Raw genomic sequence first — 23264 nt, 5'->3', positions numbered from 1 at the left:
TGAAGACTTACGCCAAGAAGTGGGCCAATCTGCCAAAGCGAGCCAGCGCTGAGATCCTATATCTCGCCTACAAAGAGGGAGGCTTCAACCTGCTACCAACCTCTTTCTTGGCAGACATCGGACAGGTCGTCCATGCGCACAGACTGCTCACGTCCAACGATGACAGCGTCGCAGAAGCAAGTCTGGCAGCGCTGAAGGAGGTTGTTCGGAAGAAAACGATCAGAGAGGCCACGCCGAAGAACTCGTTGACTACATCAACGGATCTGACGAAGGATTGGTGGCAAAACCGAGCAACGACATTAGTTCGACATGGACGAGACTCAGAGCAGCCGCCAGACGCCTAAAGGGCAAAATCAACTTCCTCCTCGAATTGGACTCACTGCAAGTGGACAACAAGCGCGTTGAGAGACAGAATTCAGAAAGCGCACTAAGAACAGCGGCGCGGAATCACTTCCGCAACAAACTTATACTTAAACCCGACCAGGGAAAGGCAATGGAAGTGACATCGGCCAATTCTGTCTCCAACCACTTTATTAGAGATGGCAGTTTTACAAGATTCGCCGACTGGCGTTTCATACATAGAGCCCGTCTGAACGTACTGCCGTTGAACGGGTGCCGAAGATTCGGTCAGAACGACAAACGGTGCAGACGATGCGGCCACCAGAACGAGACGCTGCCGCACGTGCTGAACCACTGTCGTCCACAGTTTGTCACCATGACGAAAAGACATAACGCGATTCTAAACCGACTGACAAAAGCAATGAAGGTGCCACCTGGATCCAGAACATTTATCAATCAGCAGATCCCGGGATATTCTGGAGCAGAGAGACCCGACGTAGTCATTATAGACGAAACGCAGAAAATCGCCTTAATTATGGATGTGACGGTGGCGTTCGAGAACCGGCCTCAAGCATTCGTTACTGCAAGAGCTGAAAAAATCAAGAAATATAGTGCCCTGTCCAATCATTTACATACTCAAGGCCTAACCACCAAAATCCTGGTATTCGTCATGGGATCACTCGGGGGATACGACAAAAGTAACGTCGAAACCCTAATAGCCTTAGGAATAGGCCGCCGCTACTCTGTGCTAATGAAGCGCCTGATGGTGTCCGACACTATCAAATGGTCCCGTGACATGTATGTCGAACACATCACAGGAAGCAGACAATACCACGGCTGAGGAGGGACGAGAAAACTGTTGAATGACAATATTATAACCTCAGCGAAAACATTCTACCCAGCACCATGGCTGAATAAGGACCAAGACTGAAGAATATCTAAGCTATTGCTCAAATAATTTATATACTTTTTGATGTTATGAATACTATATGTACATGCCGTTAACATGTTAACGGCATAATTTTCTATGATTTAAAAATGCTGAATAAATGTATACACACTACCAGCTAATAGCTGGCCCGTAGTGTTTTATTATATATCAATAAAATTGTAATTTCCTCTTCCAGATATATGCTCGCTATATGTCAGTCCGCGTATTGTACTAGTTATATACTTGGTCTGACATACACAGCGATACATCAAAATTCTTTAAGATTTGCAAATGGCCTACACTATATCATCAGCATTATCTAAAAAGAAACATCTGTTCTTATCAGCTTAATATCTGATAGTATCTGCATAGCAGATCCAGTATATTAAACTGATTTTTGGAAATTGGCGGAATGTCAGGGGCTTGCTCCGCTTCCGCCGCGGGTTGGCCCGGTATTGCAGTACCGCCGGGATCGGCCCATAAAAAACCATCATATAATAATAAATTTAAAAATGTGCATATATTGCATATTAAATATATATATATATATAAATATATATAAATATATTGATATGTAATATCGATAATTGATTTCAAATTAACTATATAAATTAATTATATAAAAACTATAGAATTAATAATAAAATAAAAAAATATATAAAGCTATACAAATCTAACAAAAGATTATATATAACGATAATAGGATTGAAAAATTTTGCAAGTGTCAGAAAATACTTCATATAAATATGACAAAAAATGAGTTTAATATATATAAGTATGAACACACATCTATCGATAAAGAAATTAATATGAATATGAGCGTCTGTTCTCCCAATAACATATTTTTTTGAAAAATTTTGCAAGTGTCAGAAAATACTTTATATAAATATGACGATAAAATGAGTTTAATATATATAAGTATGAACACACATCTATCGATAAAGAAATTAATATGAATATGAGCGTCTGTTCTCCTAATAACATATTTTTTTGAAAAATTTTGCAAGTGTCAGAAAATACTTCATATAAATATGACAAAAAATGAGTTTAATATATATAAGTATGAACACACATCTATCGATAAAGAAATTAATATGAATATGAGCGTCTGTTCTCCTAATAACATATTTTTTTGAAAAATTTTGCAAGTGTCAGAAAATACTTTATATAAATATGACGATAAAATGAGTTTAATATATATAAGTATGAACACACATCTATCGATAAAGAAATTAATATGAATATGAGCGTCTGTTCTCCTAATAACATATTTTTTTGAAAAATTTTGCAAGTGTCAGAAAATACTTCATATAAATATGACAAAAAATGAGTTTAATATATATAAGTATGAACACACATCTATCGATAAAGAAATTAATATGAATATGAGCGTCTGTTCTCCTAATAACATATTTTTTTGAAAAATTTTGCAAGTGTCAGAAAATACTTTATATAAATATGACGATAAAATGAGTTTAATATATATAAGTATGAACACACATCTATCGATAAAGAAATTAATATGAATATGAGCGTCTGTTCTCCTAATAACATATTTTTTTGAAAAATTTTGCAAGTGTCAGAAAATACTTCATATAAATATGACAAAAAATGAGTTTAATATATATAAGTATGAACACACATCTATCGATAAAGAAATTAATATGAATATGAGCGTCTGTTCTCCTAATAACATATTTTTTTGAAAAATTTTGCAAGTGTCAGAAAATACTTTATATAAATATGACGATAAAATGAGTTTAATATATATAAGTATGAACACACATCTATCGATAAAGAAATTAATATGAATATGAGCGTCTGTTCTCCTAATAACATATTTTTTGAAAAATTTTGCAAGTGTCAGAAAATACTTTATATAAATATGACGATAAAATGAGTTTAATATATATAAGTATGAACACACATCTATCGATAAAGAAATTAATATGAATATGAGCGTCTGTTCTCCTAATAACATATTTTTTTGAAAAATTTTGCAAGTGTCAGAAAATACTTTATATAAATATGACAATAAAATGAGTTTAATATATATAAGTATGAACACACATCTATCGATAAAGAAATTAATATGAATATGAGCGTCTGTTTCCTAATAACATATTTTTTGAAAAATTTGCAAGTGTCAGAAAATACTTTATATAAATATGACGATAAAATGAGTTTAATATATATAAGTATGAACACACATCTATCGATAAAGAAATTAATATGAATATGAGCGTCTGTTCTCCTAATAACATATTTTTTTGAAAAATTTTGCAAGTGTCAGAAAATACTTTATATAAATATTTTTGTAAAATTTACAAATGTGAGAAAAGGCTTATAACAGACAGACAGACAGACAGAAAAAATTTATTCATTATTTCGGTACATACATTGAATTAAATGTGGGTTTTCTACCTTTAGGTATTCTACCCAAAAATGTATAGTTTTATATTACATTATATTTATACAGTATTTTATATTATTTCACAAGAACAAAAAAAAGGAGAAAGTTTTTCTCCTAAAAAAAAATTCTATTGTCAGTGTTTTATGGCTTATGTATTTACTTCGGGCTCGATCAGGTAGTTAGGCATGGCATACTTCCCGTACCAAATCATTTCTGAAGTGTATTGGCCTAATGCTCGGATGGTACTATTATCGTGATCCCTACATTTCGGTAAAAATTCTCGTGAGCTTTTTTATGTGTTCGAGTATGGTCGGTATGTCCGTCTGTTCGTGTAAATATTTCGTTGGGTAGTAGTGTCTCGTCAGTGGGTTCCTTGATTTGTCTAGTACCAGTCGCAGTGCTTTGTTCTGTGCTATTTGTAGTCTCCGTCTGTTGGTCTTGGTTGTCGCGTTCCATGCCGGAGCGGCGTATGTCAGTAATGGTCTTATCAGTGTCAAGTAAAGTGTCCGCTTGTTCTTCACGCTTAGCGGGCTGTTGTGGTTCAAAAGAGGTCTCAGTAGATTCATCATCCCGTAAGCCTGTCCAATTTTTGTATTCGTATGTTTTGTGAAGCTGAGTCTATAGTCCAAGGTTACGCCAAGGTATTTGACTTCCTTGGACCACTCAGCTTCATGGCCCATTACCTTTAGTTTGTCAAGTCAGTAAGTGTAATGGACCAACGGCTTTTTGTAAAGAAAATTGCTTCTGTTTTAGAAGGATTGATTTTAATTTGCCATTTTTCCGTGTAATCAGTCAGGGCGTCTATATGTCTCTGTATTTTTGTAGTCAGTAGCGTAGGTGAACGTGATGATCTGTAAATGGCAGTGTCGTCAGCAAATGTCAACAGTGTTGTGTCGGCGTCAGTGGGCATGTCGTGGATGTAGACGTTAAACAAGGACGGTCCCAGGATCGAGCCCTGCGGTACTCCCGCCGTCACTTGTTTAATCGTCGAGGGTGTGTTGTCTACTTGAACTGTGAAATTACGGTCTGCGAGGTAAGAATGGAGTAGTTTTGTGATGTATGGTGGAAAGTTAAGGGTTATGAATTTGTGTATCAGTCCGTCCATCCAGATGGTGTCAAAAGCCTTCTCGAAATCGAGCAACACCAATCCGGTATGGTTTCGTCTATTGAAGTTGAGTACAGTGTTTTCTATTAGTTGTGTCAGTGGATGTAACGTAGAGTGCTGTTCCTTAAAGCCGTACTGTGTGTCTGGTATAATCTTGTTTCGTCTGATGTGTCTGTTGATGCGTTTGAGTAGTACCTTTTCAGTTACTTTGCTCATTGTATTGAGGAGGCTGATTGGTCTGTAATTTTGCGGAGAGTCTGGCTGTTTCCTCGGCTTCAGGATAGGAAATATGGTCGATGTTTTCCATGAAGCAGGAAAGTGGCCTTTGGTCATTATACGGTTAACCAGTCGTGTGATTAGTATGTATGCGTTCGTTGGTAGTTGTTTCAGTATTATATTTTGTAGTCCGTCCGGTCCGGGTGCTTTCCTGTTCGGTAGTTTTCTGATTGTCGACTTTATTTCTGAAACTGTGGCAGGGTCTATTCGTAGGTCTTTGTCGTTAAATTGTTCAGTAAAATTTTGAATAGAATTGCGTACGTCTCGTCTTAAGTCTGCGTTGGACATGTCGGCGTTTTGTCTGTGTATGTTTTCAAAGTGTGTTGCTAAAATTTCTGCTTTGTCTGCTGGTGTCGTGGCGTAGTTGTTGTCAGGTAGTTTGAGTGGCGGGATAGGTGTTGTTTTCCTCGTCAGCCTTTGGCTGTTTGCCAAACTTTGTGCGGGTCAGTGTTGATGGTTTCTAGTTTTTTAGTCCAAGTGTCATTCCGGTGCTCACGTATCTCATTATGAATAATTTTTGTCAGTCTGTTTACGTGTTCCTTTAGTAGTCTGTCACCAGTACGTTGCCACAGTTTCTTTATATTGTTCTTTAATTTAATTTTTACTAATATTTGTTGAGGAAGCGTGTCAAATGTGGATGTATTTGCGTGTCGCAGCGGTATTATGTGTTGGATCGTGTCCGTGATCGTCCGTGTCAGATGTGTCACAGCCTCCTCTATGTCTGTATTGGTCTCTATGGGTATCGTGTGTCGTATATTGTCTGTAATAATTTCTCTAAAAAGTGGCCAGTTGGCTCTGGAATAATCCAAAATGTTGCGTTCTGGAGTGTTGTCGACGTCGAGTCTGTCAGAGATAGTCATAAAAACAGGGTTATGATCAGAGTTGAAAAGTGTTCTATTTATGGGTTCGGATGTTATGTGAAGGTTTTTTGTCAAGGCCAGATCGATTGTGCTGTGATGGTGTGTCTGTACGGTAGCGTATCTGGTCGGCGTGTCAGGATAGTGTAGTTGTGCGTCCGTGGTGTTGTGTTCCGTCAGATATTCGTAGAGTCGGATTCCGTTCGCGTTGTTGTAGTTGCAGTTCCATGATGTGTGTTGCGCGTTAAAGTCTCCTGCCATTAAGACGTGTGTGTTTGAGTCAAGTAGGTTTTGTAGGTCCGTCAGTTGCAGTCCGCTTGCCGGGATGTAAATCGATATTATAGTCACTTTTTGACCCCTTTTGTATACATTAATAGTTGTTATTTCAGAACCGCCCGCTGTCAGGTTTGGCACTTGCTCGTGTCTGATATTAGACTTGATCAATATTGCAGTGCCTCCCCATCCGCGTGAATTTGTCGGTCTGTCGTTCCTGTATACTTTGTAGTTGTTGATGTAAAGTCTGTCCGTAGGTTTCAGGTGTGTCTCGTTAATTAGTACAATGTCCAAGTCATATTTTGTTATAGTCTGTTTCAGTTCGCTTACGTTGTTTTTGAGTCCGTTGGAGTTGAAGTACATTATGTGTATGTCGCGTGCATGCTTTATGGGCATGCCGTTAAAAAGTTAAGTATGGTTGTGTATTTGTCATTGTAAGTCATATTTGTGTTCAATGTCTTTGTCAGTTTATAAAGCTCACTGAAAATTTGTCTTACCTCGGGATCCGCGAATAACTTCCTGATCTCGCCCATTACAGTAAATAGTCCCTCCGGTGTACTCAGGTCTGGATCGGACTGGCTGGTGGTAGGCCGGATTCGTGAGGATGCTGGCCGGATCGGTTCTGGTGCTGGCTGGATCTTCGGCGATGGATACTGGGAGGCCGGCTGTGTTCGTGGTGATGATGGTACCGGGAGTTCAGGAAACGCAGATCTGTTGTTATGGCCATCGTTGGTGGGTTTTAAAGCTGACGAGAAGCTCCTCGTCAGCGGCGCGGGTGTTGGCGCTGGCCTGTATGTTTGGTGTCTCTTTTGCGCATCTTTATCCCTTTTTGCTCTATAGTTAATTAGAGCTGGGCATTGTGAGTAGTTAGCCGGGTGGTTCTCTTGGCAGTTCACGCATTTCGGGTCCTCGGTTGGTGGCTTCGTGCACACTCCCGGTGGGTGCACGTTCGTGCATTTTATGCACCTATACCGCATGTCGCACGTGTACGAGGTATGGCCGAAGTTCAGGCACTTGTGGCACTGTATAGTCTTATTTAGTGGCCTGTAACTCTCCCATTTGAATATATGCCCTTCTATATTGTTTATTTCCTTTAGTTTGGCCATCTCTTGTTCCTTATCTAGAAGGACAATATATATAGGGAGTTTGCGCTGACTGCCGTCCGATTCCTTCTTCTTAATTTGGACCACCTGCTTACCTTAATGCCCTTGGCTTTCAGCTCTTCTAGAACCACCGTTTCAGTCATGTCTGGATTTAGGCCAGTGATAGTGATTTTCTTAGGGATGTCGTGCTGCATAGTATAGGTGTAAAATTGAAAATCACAATCCCTTAGTATGCTTTTTAATTTTTCGTGATCTGCAATCGTATCGGCGAAAATTTTGTGTAATTGGGGTTTTAAATATTGGGTCCTGAATATTATTTTCGTCGTATCTTTGATATATTTGATCACTTTTAAATCCAGCTGGCCTTTGACGATGATAGGTGGAATCTTTGAATCTGTTACGGTGGTGTTCTTGGGTGCTAAATTCCCCGTTTTCGATGCAGATGGCTTCAGAGTGTTAACAGTCTGGTTTCCCATCACATTGTCTGCGTTGTTTTGCCTCAACCGCTTCTTGCGTTTGACGGTCCGGTACTCGTCTATCTCTCGATCCGTGTCCATTTCACTCCGGTCCGATAATGCCTGGTACTTGTTTTTTAGGACGGTGCTCGTCAAGACGTCCATCATGTCTTGCGACATTTCCCGAGGCTCCCGCCCGGGAATTTTGGCGTTTTTCTTACGATGTCCACTGAATTTATTAAAATATAAAATACTGTACTGGTTTTAGAAAATTTTGAATAACACTTTCAAATGTGCTGACTTTCAATCCATTACCAATTCCGACCCAGAATTTGGAATGAAAGTAGCAAAAGGCACGTTCACCTTATAATTTAGCGTCGGAAGCGGAGCAAGCCCCTGACAAAATTGCGCTTTGTTTACAAAGGACGCAATACAAGACCGATACTTAGAATCCGATCTATCGCGATCGAGTGATCAATCTCTTCGATCCGATCAGTATCCCATGCGCTCGATCGATCGATCGCGATCAAGGCTTATAACGACAGTAGAGTTAACAGCCATATTAGAACATTCGCTCATAGAACTTTGGGGGGTGAAGAATAGTTAGGGAATGGACGCGAGAGTTGATAAAAATAGATGAAAAATGAATCGTTGAAATAGTTGGGAATATTTTGTTTATATTGTAGAATTTAAAAAATAGTATTTGTCCGCAAATTTATCGCTTCTCGGCCGAATGGCTAAGATCAAAGTGTAGTATCTGTTCTTATCAACTTAATATCTGATAGTATCTGCATAGCAGATCCAGTATATTAAACTGATTTTTGGAAATTGGCGGAATGTCAGGGGCTTGCTCCGCTTCCGCCGCGGGTTGGCCCGGTATTGCAGTACCGCCGGGATCGGCCCATAAAAAACCATCATATAATAATAAATTTAAAAATGTGCATATATTGCATATTAAATATATATATATATATAAATATATATAAATATATTGATATGTAATATCGATAATTGATTTCAAATTAACTATATAAATTAATTATATAAAAACTATAGAATTAATAATAAAATAAAAAAATATATAAAGCTATACAAATCTAACAAAAGATTATATATACGATAATAGGATTGAAAAATTTTGCAAGTGTCAGAAAATACTTCATATAAATATGACAAAAAATGAGTTTAATATATATAAGTATGAACACACATCTATCGATAAAGAAATTATATGAATATGAGCGTCTGTTCTCCCAATAACATATTTTTTTGAAAAATTTTGCAAGTGTCAGAAAATACTTTATATAAATATGACGATAAAATGAGTTTAATATATATAAGTATGAACACACATCTATCGATAAAGAAATTAATATGAATATGAGCGTCTGTTCTCCTAATAACATATTTTTTTGAAAAATTTTGCAAGTGTCAGAAAATACTTCATATAAATATGACAAAAAATGAGTTTAATATATATAAGTATGAACACACATCTATCGATAAAGAAATTAATATGAATATGAGCGTCTGTTCTCCTAATAACATATTTTTTTGAAAAATTTTGCAAGTGTCAGAAAATACTTTATATAAATATGACGATAAAATGAGTTTAATATATATAAGTATGAACACACATCTATCGATAAAGAAATTAATATGAATATGAGCGTCTGTTCTCCTAATAACATATTTTTTTGAAAAATTTTGCAAGTGTCAGAAAATACTTCATATAAATATGACAAAAAATGAGTTTAATATATATAAGTATGAAACACATCTATCGATAAAGAAATTAATATGAATATGAGCGTCTGTTCTCCTAATAACATATTTTTTTGAAAATTTTGCAAGTGTCAGAAAATACTTTATATAAATATGACGATAAAATGAGTTTAATATATATAAGTATGAACACACATCTATCGATAAAGAAATTAATATGAATATGAGCGTCTGTTCTCCTAATAACATATTTTTTTGAAAAATTTTGCAAGTGTCAGAAAATACTTCATATAAATATGACAAAAAATGAGTTTAATATATATAAGTATGAACACACATCTATCGATAAAGAAATTAATATGAATATGAGCGTCTGTTCTCCTAATAACATATTTTTTTGAAAAATTTTGCAAGTGTCAGAAAATACTTTATATAAATATGACGATAAAATGAGTTTAATATATATAAGTATGAACACACATCTATCGATAAAGAAATTAATATGAATATGACCGTCTGTTCTCCTAATAACATATTTTTTTGAAAAATTTTGCAAGTGTCAGAAAATACTTTATATAAATATTTTTGTAAAATTTTACAAATGTGAGAAAAGGCTTATAACGACAGTAGAGTTAACAGCCATATTAGAACATTCGCTCATAGAACTTTGGGGGGTGAAGAATAGTTAGGGAATGGACGCGAGAGTTGATAAAAATAGATGAAAAATGAATCGTTGAAATAGTTGGGAATATTTTGTTTATATTGTAGAATTTAAAAAATAGTATTTGTCCGCAAATTTATCGCTTCTCGGCCGAATGGCTAAGATCAAAGTGTAGTATCTGTTCTTATCAGCTTAATATCTGATAGTATCTGCATAGCAGATCCAGTATATTAAACTGATTTTTGGAAATTGGCGGAATGTCAGGGGCTTGCTCCGCTTCCGCGGGTTGGCCCGGTATTGCAGTACCGCCGGGATCGGCCCATAAAAAAACCATCATATAATAATAAATTTAAAAATGTGCATATATTGCATATTAAAATATATATATATATATAATTATATATAAATATATTGATATGTAATATCGATAATTGATTTCAAATTAACTATATAAAAATTATATAAAAACTATAGAATTAATAATAAAAAAAAAAATATATAAAGCTATACAAATCTAACAAAAGATTATATATAACGATAATAGGATTGAAAAATTTGCAAGTGTCAGAAAATACTTCATATAAATATGACAAAAAATGAGTTTAATATATATAAGTATGAACACACATCTATCGATAAGAAATTAATATGAATATGAGCGTCTGTTCTCCCAATAACATATTTTTTTGAAAAATTTTGCAAGTGTCAGAAAATACTTTATATAAATATGACGATAAAATGAGTTAATATATATAAGTATGAACACACATCTATCGAAAAGAAATTAATATGAATATGAGCGTCTGTTCTCCTAATAACATATTTTTTTGAAAAATTTTGCAAGTGTCAGAAAATACTTCATATAAATATGACAAAAAATGAGTTTAATATATATAAGTATGAACACACATCTATCGATAAAGAAATTAATATGAATATGAGCGTCTGTTCTCCTAATAACATATTTTTTGAAAAAATTTTGCAAGTGTCAGAAAATACTTTATATAAATATGACGATAAAATGAGTTTAATATATATAGTATGAACACACATCTATCGATAAAGAAATTAATATGAATATGAGCGTCTGTTCTCCTAATAACATATTTTTTTGAAAAATTTTGCAAGTGTCAGAAAATACTTCATATAAATATGACAAAAAATGAGTTTAATATATATAAGTATGAAACACACATCTATCGATAAAGAAATTAATATGAATATGAGCGTCTGTTCTCCCAATAACATATTTTTTGAAAAATTTTGCAAGTGTCAGAACAAAAACTTTATATAAATATGACGATAAAATGAGTTTAGATATATAAGTATTAACACACATCTATCGATAAAAAAATTAATATGAATATGAGTCTGTTCTCCTAATAACATATTTTTTTGAAAATTTTGCAAGTGTCAGAAAATACTTATATAAATATGACAAAAAAATGAGTTTAATATATATAAGTATGAACACAACATCTATCGATAAAGAATTAATATGAATATGAGCGTCTGTTCTCCTAATAACATATTTTTTTGAAAAATTTTGCAAGTGTCAGAAAATACTTATATAAATATGACGATAAATGAGTTTAATATATATAAGTATGAACACACATCTATCGATAAAGAAATTAATATGAATATGAGCGTCTGTTCTCCTAATAACATATTTTTTTGAAAATTTTGCAAAGTGTCAGAAAATACTTCATATTAAATATGACAAAAAATGAGTTTAATATATATAAGTATGAACACAACATCTATCGAAAAGAAATTAATATGAATATGAGCGTCTGTTCTCCTATAACATATTTTTTTGAAAAATTTTGCAAGTGTCAGAAAATACTTTATATAAATATGACGATAAAATGAGGTTTAATATATATATAAGTATGAAAACAGCACATTCTATCGATAAAGAACTTAATATGAATATGACGTCTGTTCTACTAAAGAACATAGTTTTTTGAAAATTTTTGCAAGTGTCAGAAAATACTTTATATAAATATGACAATAAAATGAGTTTAATATATATAAGTATGAACAACATCTATCGATAAAGAAATTAATATGAATATGAGCGTCTGTTCTCCTAATAACATATTTTTTGAAAAATTTTGCAAGTGTCAGAAAATACTTTATATAAATATGACGATAAAATGAGTTTAATATATATACTTTATATAAATATGACGATAAAATGAGTTTAATATATATAAGTATGAACACACATCTATCGATAAAGAAATTAATATGAATATGAGCGTCTGTTCTCCTAATAACATATTTTTTTTGAAAAATTTTGCAAGTGTCAGAAAATACTTTATATAAATATGACGATAAAATGAGTTTAATATATATAAGTATGAACACACATCTATCGATAAAGAAATTAATATGAATATGAGCGTCTGTTCTCCTAATAACATATTTTTTTGAAAAATTTTGCAAGTGTCAGAAAATACTTTATATAAATATGACAATAAAATGAGTTTAATATATATAAGTATGAACACACATCTATCGATAAAGAAATTAATATGAATATGAGCGTCTGTTCTCCTAATAACATATTTTTTTGAAAAATTTTGCAAGTGTCAGAAAATACTTTATATAAATATGACGATAAAATGAGTTTAATATATATAAGTATGAACACACATCTATCGATAAAGAAATATATATATAAGTATGAACACACATCTATCGATAAAGAAATTAATATGAATATGAGCGTCTGTTCTCCTAATAACATATTTTTTTGAAAAATTTTGCAAGTGTCAGAAAATACTTATATAAATATGACGATAAAATGAGTTTAATAATATAAGTATGAACACACATCTATCGATAAAGAATTAATATGAATATGACCGTCTGTTCTCCTAATAAATATTTTTGAAAATTTTGCAAGTGTCAGAAAATACTTTTATATAAATATTTTTGTAAAAATTTTACAAATGTGAGAAAAGGCTTATAACGACAGTAGAGTTAACAGCCATATTAGAACATTCGCTCATAGAACTTTGGGGGGGGGTGAAGAAAGTTGGGAATGGACGCGAGAGTTGATAAAAATAGATGAAAAATGAATCGTTGAAATAGTTGGAATATTTTGTTTATAAAAGGCTTTCGCTAACTTAAAATAAATATTTGACTTATTCTAAAACTGTGATGTGTTCCATTCGCGAGTAAATCATACGGGTAAGTTTTCTCATTATGACATAGTATAAGTACGTAATATGTGTGTGTGTGCATGGGTGTTGTGTGTGTGTACGCACGTATGTTGTTTGTAGATCGCGCGTGTGTATGCGGGTGGACGTGTGTGCTGACGGTTTGATTGTATGTGTGATTGCAGCTCGCGCGTCGCATATACTATAACGGTGGATGCATAGATGCGTTTCGCTGATCGGTAAAATACGCGATACAAAAATTAACAACGTGTTGCGCGTCTCGCGCATAAATTACTGTTCGAGAATTCTCAAACCTTTATTCTTCTCTTATTATAATTATGTGTATTTAGTCGCGCGACTATAATTATAATTTCGCGCTATATATAAAATAATAAATATTCATTCATACTCAAATTACTATTACGATATACATTTTGCATTGACAACCATATCGTTGTAAATGCAATTATATTGTTACTGTAAATTCAATACATTTTTCTTTATTTAAATTTGAAACTAAAAACTAACTAACTATTCTTACTCGCATTATATCCAGAATTATAATTATACTTATAGTCGTGTTTTTTACTTTTGCCATACACTTTCTCTGTTTACTTAATATAAACGCTTAAAATAATAATATTAAGCCTACATTTATTATTAAATTACTTTTCTGCCGATCGGTGAATGCATACTTGTAGACATAAATAATATACCTACATATAGCTGCATTACACAAAGTTTGCCATTACCACCAACTACTCCATCATATCAAATTATAATATATTTCTACCAAAATCCTTCGCAATTCAGTTATATTTTCGTATTCTATTATATCAATCGTTCAAAATTTTCGATACATTCTGTCGCGGAGTGTACCGATCACGCGACTGACGCGCCTTAGCTGAAGCCCGTCTCCGCGGAACATTAAACGGTGAGACACGAACCCAAATCGATTATTGTTTCATAGATATATATACATATATCTAAATTTGTCGCCAACTAAATTCAAACGTAATATATCACAGTTATAATTATGATTCCAACCTTAATTACATCATCAGTAACCCTAAACTTTATTTCGCGTTACACAACTTTTCACAATTCCATAAATTGATTCTCACACTTTGACATGCGCTCCACTGGGCGTGTGTATCAACAGGCGAGGCACGCTGTCGACACAGCGACATACGCGTTCGCTGTCTACAATAAATACATGACATGTTTTAAATTATTACTATTTATACGTTATTGCATTTTTTTTCCTCTCTATAATTATTGATTACTTTCGCATTTTATTTTTATATCTATTTTTGCTTTTTATACTTATATTTATGTCCTATATATAAATTTATTTTGGCCCATTTTACTTTTTATTTATTTATTTATTTATTGAGAGGATTTTTTTATTATTATTATTATTTTACTATTATTATGATTATTATTATTACTATTATTATTATTATTATTATTAGTATTATATTTTATTATTATTATTATTCTTCTTATTATTCTTAGTATTATTCTTATTATTATTATTATTCTTATTATTATTTTTTTTTTTTTTTTTTTTTTTTTTTTTTTTTTTTTTTTTTTTTCTTTCCTTTTGCCCAAAACCAATATAAACCAACATATGAATGAACATGAATAAATGGTGATATGCATGAAATGTCATGAGAAAACTTGCCCCAATAAGAAAGCAGATACTACATGAGCTCCCAAAGAAGCTTACCCGGACGCAGGCCTGCAAAGCCTTGGGACCACGACCTCAGACTTTCGCTCAGCACAGAAAAATACTTCTGCAGAGTCTGAGGTCGTCTACCTGGACCTACCATTGAAAGATGACAAAGCACATTGCCCCAAATGCAGGAAAGCATACACCCAGAAGAGTAAACTTATGATGCATTTGAGGATAGAGCACCACGCTGTGCTCAAATACAAATGCTCGTTATGCAACTTACCAACATCGTTAAACGCATTTAGGGGCCACCTCATGAAATGTGAAGGTCGCGGGAAAAAGGCCAATATGACAAAACATAATAAACCGACCAAGCCAACACCCAGCACTCCACCAAAGTCCGCTTCTGCAGTTGGCCCAAATATTCAGGCTGGGACCAGCAGACCTGCTTCGATCACCAAAAAGAGACCTAAAACTGCAGTAACCACATCAGGGACCAGGAATATACCCCCCCTCCAGCCTCTAGCTCTCAAATTATGACAAGTCAAGAACTAGAGCCGCGAGTGTGCCTCCATCAGACCGAAGTCAGAAGGGTGGTAGGGTTATTTGGAGAACGAAAAGCGCGACCTTAACAACAACAGGCGGAAACCCGGAATTCACCGCAGCTGAAATATCATCACCAAAACCTAATCCGCTAGGACTACTACGCGAAGAAACCGGCGACAATATTCTGCTGTGGCCCAGTCCAATAGAAATAATCACAAATAGAACGAGCGGGAAAAAGCTGCCCACCATTTCAGAGACGCCACCGGAGCCGGAAACACCAGTTTTGCTACCCGAAACATCAAACAATGAAATCCCGACGCGGCCTAATTTAACAGCGAGAAGAGGCAAATCAAGCGGAGGACGAGAATCCACCACGGTTGAGATTTCATCAGAACTCAATCCACCAGGACAACTGCACGAGGAAACCGGCGAAAATATTCCGCTGTGGCCCAGCCCAATAGAAATCACCCCAAATAGGACAAGCGGAAGCCATCTGCCTACCACAGCAGAGATGCCACCGGAGCTGGAACCGCCAGCATTACTACCCGGAATAGTAGACGATGAAATTCCAATGTGGCCTAGCTTAATAGCGAGAAGAGTAGCAACTGAAGAAAATACATCCGAAACAAATGACGAGACAGCACCCCCGATCGAGGTGATTTCCAACGAGAATGAAACGGTAACAGCAAACGAAATGGAGAGGGAAATTGCGGAACGCCTGCGTGATATAAGAGCAATAGTAGAAGAAATCAACACTCGGCCAAGCGAGACTCCATCGCGAGAAGAGGGCGTCCGCCAACAAACAAGAAACGAAGGAACCATCCCGACGCCTACACTGGTCACTCCAAAAATGACGGAATTCCAGGTCGAGGCCTGCCGGAGGATTCAGGCTATTGCAACACCGGCCGACCTGGATAAAGAAATCGAAGACATATCGAATTCAATCAAGCCGAATGAAAGCGCTGAACCCCGAAACGAGACTGGTCGCAGATACCGACCCAATACCGATCAGAGACGACGTCGTAGGAGGAATACGGATATGACCTTCGACCCCGCCGCTGCTGCCCGCATACAAAAACTATACAGACGAGATAGAAAAAGGGCGTTTAGGGAAATAACGGGAAATAACGAAAGAGCTTATTGTCACTTTGAACCCGAATTCCTCCACGCATACTTCAAGGCCGTCTACCGAAGACAACCAGATCCGGAACCATCAGAAGCCATGCCAGAAATTATACCTCCAATAACACCGGTGGGAGATGGGAACAATAATCCTCTTACTAAAGATTTCACAGCAGAAGAGATCTGGGCCCGTGCGCTTAAATGCAAAAATACGGCACCGGGTCCCGATGGCATCAGATACTGGCTATGGAAAAAATGCGACCCTGGCTCGCATATATTAGCGGCAATATTTAACCAAACACACAAACTGAAGTATGTACCACGCTCGTGGCAAGTGTCGGAGACCATCTTAATTCCGAAGAAAGGCGACTTGGATGAGGTCACGAGCTGGAGGCCTATCGCCCTGTCGAATACAATTGGAAAGCTATACGCCTCGGTTCTGGCAGATCGCCTGGGCAAATGGTGCAAAGAAAATAACCGCATCTCAAACGCACAAAAAGGTTTCATGCCATTTGAAGGTTGCAGCGAACATAACTACACGCTGCAATCTTCAATTCAGGATGCCAGAAGAAGACGAAAAGAAATCGCGGTCGCATGGCTGGACCTAAAAAATGCTTTCGGTTCGATCCCACATAAAACAATCTTTAACGCAATGCGCTGGGCGGGACTGGGCAGCGAGAGCATTGCCCTGATAGAAAGATTTTATAGCGGATGCACGACGAAGATCAGAAGCGTCCAGGGATCAACGGAGGACGTTCCAGTAGAAGCGGGAGTGAAACAGGGATGTCCGCTGTCTCCTATAACATTCAACATGGCCATTGAACCGCTGCTACGAGCCATCCGAAACACGCCAGAAAACTATAATGCAAACGGCACCATCAATAACGTGCTGGCGTATGCCGATGATCTTGTGCTGATGGCTGATAGCGCAGAAGGACTGCAGAAACTTATGGACACTACAGCTACGGTTTCAAAATGGAGCGGACTGCAGTTCAACACCAGAAAATGCGCCACGTTGCATGTGGACGGCAAACAACACCGAGCTATTACTACAACCTTCAGCCTGAATGGAGAAACTATGAAAACCTTGGACATGGACCAATCTTATGAATATCTAGGCATCCCAACGGGTTTTCAGAGTTTCAGTTCGGCCGACGAAGTCATCAGGGCGATGAGGAGGCATGCGGAGCAACTGAACAATTCGTTACTAGCCCCCTGGCAAAAGGTGGACGCCTTAAACACGTTCATCATGCCGCAATTACAATTTCACCTCCGGAACGGTAAAACCACGAAAAAACTACTATGGATATACGACCGGGAGGTGAAGACTTACGCCAAGAAGTGGGCCAATCTGCCAAAGCGAGCCAGCGCTGAGATCCTATATCTCGCCTACAAAGAGGGAGGCTTCAACCTGCTACCAACCTCTTTCTTGGCAGACATCGGACAGGTCGTCCATGCGCACAGACTGCTCACGTCCAACGATGACAGCGTCGCAGAAGCAAGTCTGGCAGCGCTGAAGGAGGTTGTTCGGAAGAAAACGATCAGAGAGGCCACGCCGAAGGAACTCGTTGACTACATCAACGGATCTGACGAAGGATTGGTGGCAAAACCGAGCAACGACATTAGTTCGACATGGACGAGACTCAGAGCAGCCGCCAGACGCCTAAAGGGCAAAATCAACTTCCTCCTCGAATTGGACTCACTGCAAGTGGACGACAAGCGCGTTGAGAGACAGAATTCAGAAAGCGCACTAAGAACAGCGGCGCGGAATCACTTCCGCAACAAACTTATACTTAAACCCGACCAGGGAAAAGCTATGGAAGTGACATCGGCCAATTCTGTCTCCAACCACTTTATTAGAGATGGCAGTTTTACAAGATTGCCGACTGGCGTTTCATACATAGAGCCCGTCTGAACGTACTGCCGTTGAACGGGTGCCGAAGATTCGGTCAGAACGACAAACGGTGCAGACGATGCGGCCACCAGAACGAGACGCTGCCGCACGTGCTGAACCACTGTCGTCCACAGTTTGTCCACCATGACGAAAAGACATAACGCGATTCTAAACCGACTGACAAAAGCAATGAAGGTGCCACCTGGATCCAGAACGTTTATCAATCAGCAGATCCCGGGATATATTGGGACTGAGAGACCCGACGTAGTCATTATAGACGAAACGCAGAAAATCGCCTTAATTATGGATGTGACGGTGGCGTTCGAGAACCGGCCTCAAGCATTCGTTACTGCGAGAGCTGAAAAAATCAGGAAATATAGTGCCCTGGCCAATCATTTACATACTCAAGGCCTAACCACCAAAATCCTGGTATTCGTCATGGGATCACTCGGGGGATACGACAAAAGTAACGTCGAAACCCTAATAGCCTTAGGAATAGGCCGCCGCTACTCTGTGCTAATGAAGCGCCTGATGGTGTCCGACACTATCAAATGGTCCCGTGACATGTATGTCGAACACATCACAGGAAGCAGACAATACCACGGCTGAGGAGGGACGAGAAAACTGTTGAATGACGATATTATAACCTCAACGAAAACATTCTACCCAGCACCATGGCTGAATAAGGACCAAGACTGAAGAATATCGAAGCTATTGCTCAAATAATTTTATATACTTTTTGATGTTATGAATACTATATTATACATATGCATGCCGTTAACATGTTAACGGCATAATTTTCTATGAATTTAAAAATGCTGAATAAATGTATACACACTACCAGCTAATAGCTGGCCCGTAGTGTTTTATTATATATCAATAAAATTGTAATTTCCTCTTCCAGATATATGCTCGCTATATGTCAGTCCGCGTATTGTACTAGTTATATACTTGGTCTGACATACACAGCGATACATCAAAATTCTTTAAGATTTGCAAATGGCCTACACTATATCATCAGCATTATCTAAAAAGAAACATCTGTTCTTATCAGCTTAATATCTGATAGTATCTGCATAGCAGATCCAGTATATTAAACTGATTTTTGGAAATTGGCGGAATGTCAGGGGCTTGCTCCGCTTCCGCCGCGGGTTGGCCCGGTATTGCAGTACCGCCGGGATCGGCCCATAAAAAACCATCATATAATAATAAATTTAAAAATGTGCATATATTGCATATTAAATATATATATATATATATATAATATATATAAATATATTGATATGTAATATCGATAATTGATTTCAAATTAACTATATAAATTAATTATATAAAAACTATAGAATTAATAATAAATAAAAAAATATATAAAGCTATACAAATCTAACAAAAGATTATATATAACGATAATAGGATTGAAAAATTTTGCAAGTGTCAGAAAATACTTCATATAAATATGACAAAAAATGAGTTTAATATATATAAGTATGAACACACATCTATCGATAAAGAAATTAATATGAATATGAGCGTCTGTTCTCCAATAACATATTTTTTTGAAAAATTTTGCAAGTGTCAGAAAATACTTTATATAAATATGACGATAAAATGAGTTTAATATATATAAGTATGAACACACATCTATCGATAAAGAAATTAATATGAATATGAGCGTCTGTTCTCCTAATAACATATTTTTTGAAAAATTTTGCAAGTGTCAGAAAATACTTATATAAATATGACAAAAAATGAGTTTAATATATATAAGTATGAACACACATCTATCGATAAAGAAATTAATATGAATATGAGCGTCTGTTCTCCTAATAACATATTTTTTTGAAAAATTTTGCAAGTGTCAGAAAATACTTTATATAAATATGACGATAAAATGAGTTTAATATATATAAGTATGAACACACATCTATCGATAAAGAAATTAATATGAATATGAGCGTCTGTTCTCCTAATAACATATTTTTTTGAAAAATTTTGCAAGTGTCAGAAAATACTTCATATAAATATGACAAAAAATGAGTTTAATATATATAAGTATGAACACACATCTATCGATAAAGAAATTAATATGAATATGAGCGTCTGTTCTCCTAATAACATATTTTTTTGAAAAATTTTGCAAGTGTCAGAAAATACTTTATATAAATATGACGATAAAATGAGTTTAATATATATAAGTATGAACACACATCTATCGATAAAGAAATTAATATGAATATGAGCGTCTGTTCTCCTAATAACATATTTTTTTGAAAAATTTTGCAAGTGTCAGAAAATACTTTATATAAATATGACGAAAAATGAGTTTAATATATATAAGTATGAACACACATCTATCGATAAAGAAATTAATATGAATATGAGCGTCTGTTCTCCTAATAACATATTTTTTTGAAAAATTTTGCAAGTGTCAGAAAATACTTTATATAAATATGACAATAAAATGAGTTTAATATATATAAGTATGAACACACATCTATCGATAAAGAAATTAATATGAATATGAGCGTCTGTTCTCCTAATAACATATTTTTTTGAAAAATTTTGCAAGTGTCAGAAAATACTTTATATAAATATGACGATAAAATGAGTTTAATATATATAAGTATGAACACACATCTATCGATAAAGAAATTAATATGAATATGACCGTCTGTTCTCCTAATAACATATTTTTTTGAAAAATTTTGCAAGTGTCAGAAAATACTTTATATAAATATTTTTGTAAAATTTTACAAATGTGAGAAAAGGCTTATAACGACAGTAGAGTTAACAGCCATATTAGAACATTCGCTCATAGAACTTTGGGGGGTGAAGAATAGTTAGGGAATGGACGCGAGAGTTGATAAAAATAGATGAAAAATGAATCGTTGAAATAGTTGGGAATATTTTGTTTATATTGTAGAATTTAAAAAATAGTATTTGTCCGCAAATTTATCGCTTCTCGGCCGAATGGCTAAGATCAAAGTGTAGTATCTGTTCTTATCAGCTTAATAAATTTCGCGATATAAAGTGTTTTAAGTGATTTTTGGATAAATTTTATTTGTCAGGGGCCTGCTCCGCTTCCGACGATTTGCCAGCGCTTCCAAAAGGCTTTCGCTAACTTAAAATAAATATTTGACTTATTCTAAAACTGTGATGTGTTCCATTCGCGAGTAAATCATACGGGTAAGTTTTCTCATTATGACATAGTATAAGTACGTAATATGTGTGTGTGTGCATGTGTGTTTGTGTGTGTGTACGCACGTATGTTGGTTTGTAGATCGCGCGTGTATGCGGGTGGACGTGTGTGCTGACGGTTTGATTGTATGTGTGATTGCAGCTCGCGCGTCGCATATACGTATAACGGTGGATGCATAGATGCGTTTCGCTGATCGGTAAAATACGCGATACAAAAATTAACAACGTTGCGCGTCTCGCGCATAATTACTGTTCGAGAATTCTCAAACCTTTATTCTTCTCTTATTATAATTATGTGTATTTAGTCGCGCGACTATAATTATAATTTCGCGCTATATATAAAACAATAAATATTCATTACATACTCAAATTACTATTACGATATACATTTTGCATTGACAACCATATCGTTGTAAATGCAATTATATTGTTACTGTAAATTCAATACATTTTTCTTTATTTAAATTTGAAACTAAAAACTAACTAACTATTCTTACTCGCATTATATCCAGAATTATAATTATACTTATAGTCGTGTTTTTTTACTTTTGCCATACACTTTCTCTGTTTACTTTAATATAACGCTTAAAATAATAATAATTAAGCCTACATTTATATTATTAAATTACTTTTCTGCCGATCGGTGAATGCATACTTGTAGACATAAATAATATACCTACATATAGCTGCATTACACAAAGTTTGCCATTACCACCAACTACTCCATCATATCAAATTATAATATATTTCTACCAAAATCCATTCGCAATTCAGTTATATTTTCGTATTCTATTATATCAATCGTTCAAAATTTTCGATACATTCTGTCGCGGAGTGTACCGATCACGCGACTGACGCGCCTTAGCTGAAGCCCGTCTCCGCGGAACATTAAACGGTGAGACACGAACCCAAATCGATTATTGTTTCATAGATATATATACATATATCTAAATTTGTCGCCCAACTAAATTCAAACGTAATATATCACAGTTATAATTATGATTCCAACCTTTAATTACATCATCATTAACCCTAAACTTTATTTCGCGTTACACAACTTTTCACAATTGCCATAAATTGATTCTCACACTTTGACATGCGCTCCACTGGGCGTGTATCAACAGGCGAGGCACGCTGTCGACACAGCGACATACGCGTTCGCTGTCTACAATAAATACATGACATGTTTTAAATTATTACTATGTTATACGTTATTGCATTTTTTTTCCTCTCTTATAATTATTGATTTACTTTTCGCATTTTATTTTTATATCTATTTTTGCTTTTTATACTTATATTTATGTCCTATATATAAATTTATTTTGGCCCATTTTACTTTTTATTTATTTATTTATTTATTGATTTTTTATTATTATTATTATTTTATTATTATTATTATTATTATATTATTATTATTATTATTATTATTATTATTATTATTATATTATTATTATTATTATTATTATTATTATTATTATTATTATTTTAATTTTTTTTTTTTTTTTTTTTTTTTTT

The 23264-nt window shown here is 35.1% G+C and overlaps 2 non-coding genes and 3 pseudogenes across 2 annotated transcripts; all 5 read left to right on the top strand.

Moving 5' to 3' along the window:
• The first annotated feature begins 1573 nt into the window (after positions 1 to 1573).
• Positions 1574 to 1756, top strand: LOC113374536 (annotated as a pseudogene).
• Positions 1757 to 8469: 6713 nt separating this feature from the next.
• LOC113374001 lies at positions 8470 to 8662 on the top strand. Its single transcript, XR_003366934.1, has one exon. It is a non-coding gene; the product is annotated as a U2 spliceosomal RNA (small nuclear RNA).
• A 1614-nt stretch (positions 8663 to 10276) lies between these two features.
• Positions 10277 to 10466, top strand: LOC113374299. Its single transcript, XR_003366978.1, has one exon. It is a non-coding gene; the product is annotated as a U2 spliceosomal RNA (small nuclear RNA).
• A 9096-nt stretch (positions 10467 to 19562) lies between these two features.
• On the top strand, positions 19563 to 19745 carry LOC113374457 (annotated as a pseudogene).
• A 1760-nt stretch (positions 19746 to 21505) lies between these two features.
• On the top strand, positions 21506 to 21678 carry LOC113374209 (annotated as a pseudogene).
• The last annotated feature ends 1586 nt before the right edge of the window (positions 21679 to 23264 follow it).

This window comes from Ctenocephalides felis, unplaced genomic scaffold, assembly GCF_003426905.1.
Source record: "Ctenocephalides felis isolate EL2017-DRISC unplaced genomic scaffold, ASM342690v1 CF-g0.4_SCAFFOLD_00104, whole genome shotgun sequence".
Taxonomy (NCBI): domain Eukaryota; kingdom Metazoa; phylum Arthropoda; class Insecta; order Siphonaptera; family Pulicidae; genus Ctenocephalides; species Ctenocephalides felis.
Note: the sequence above shows the minus strand (reverse complement) of the source record. Positions and strands in the feature narration are given on the sequence as shown.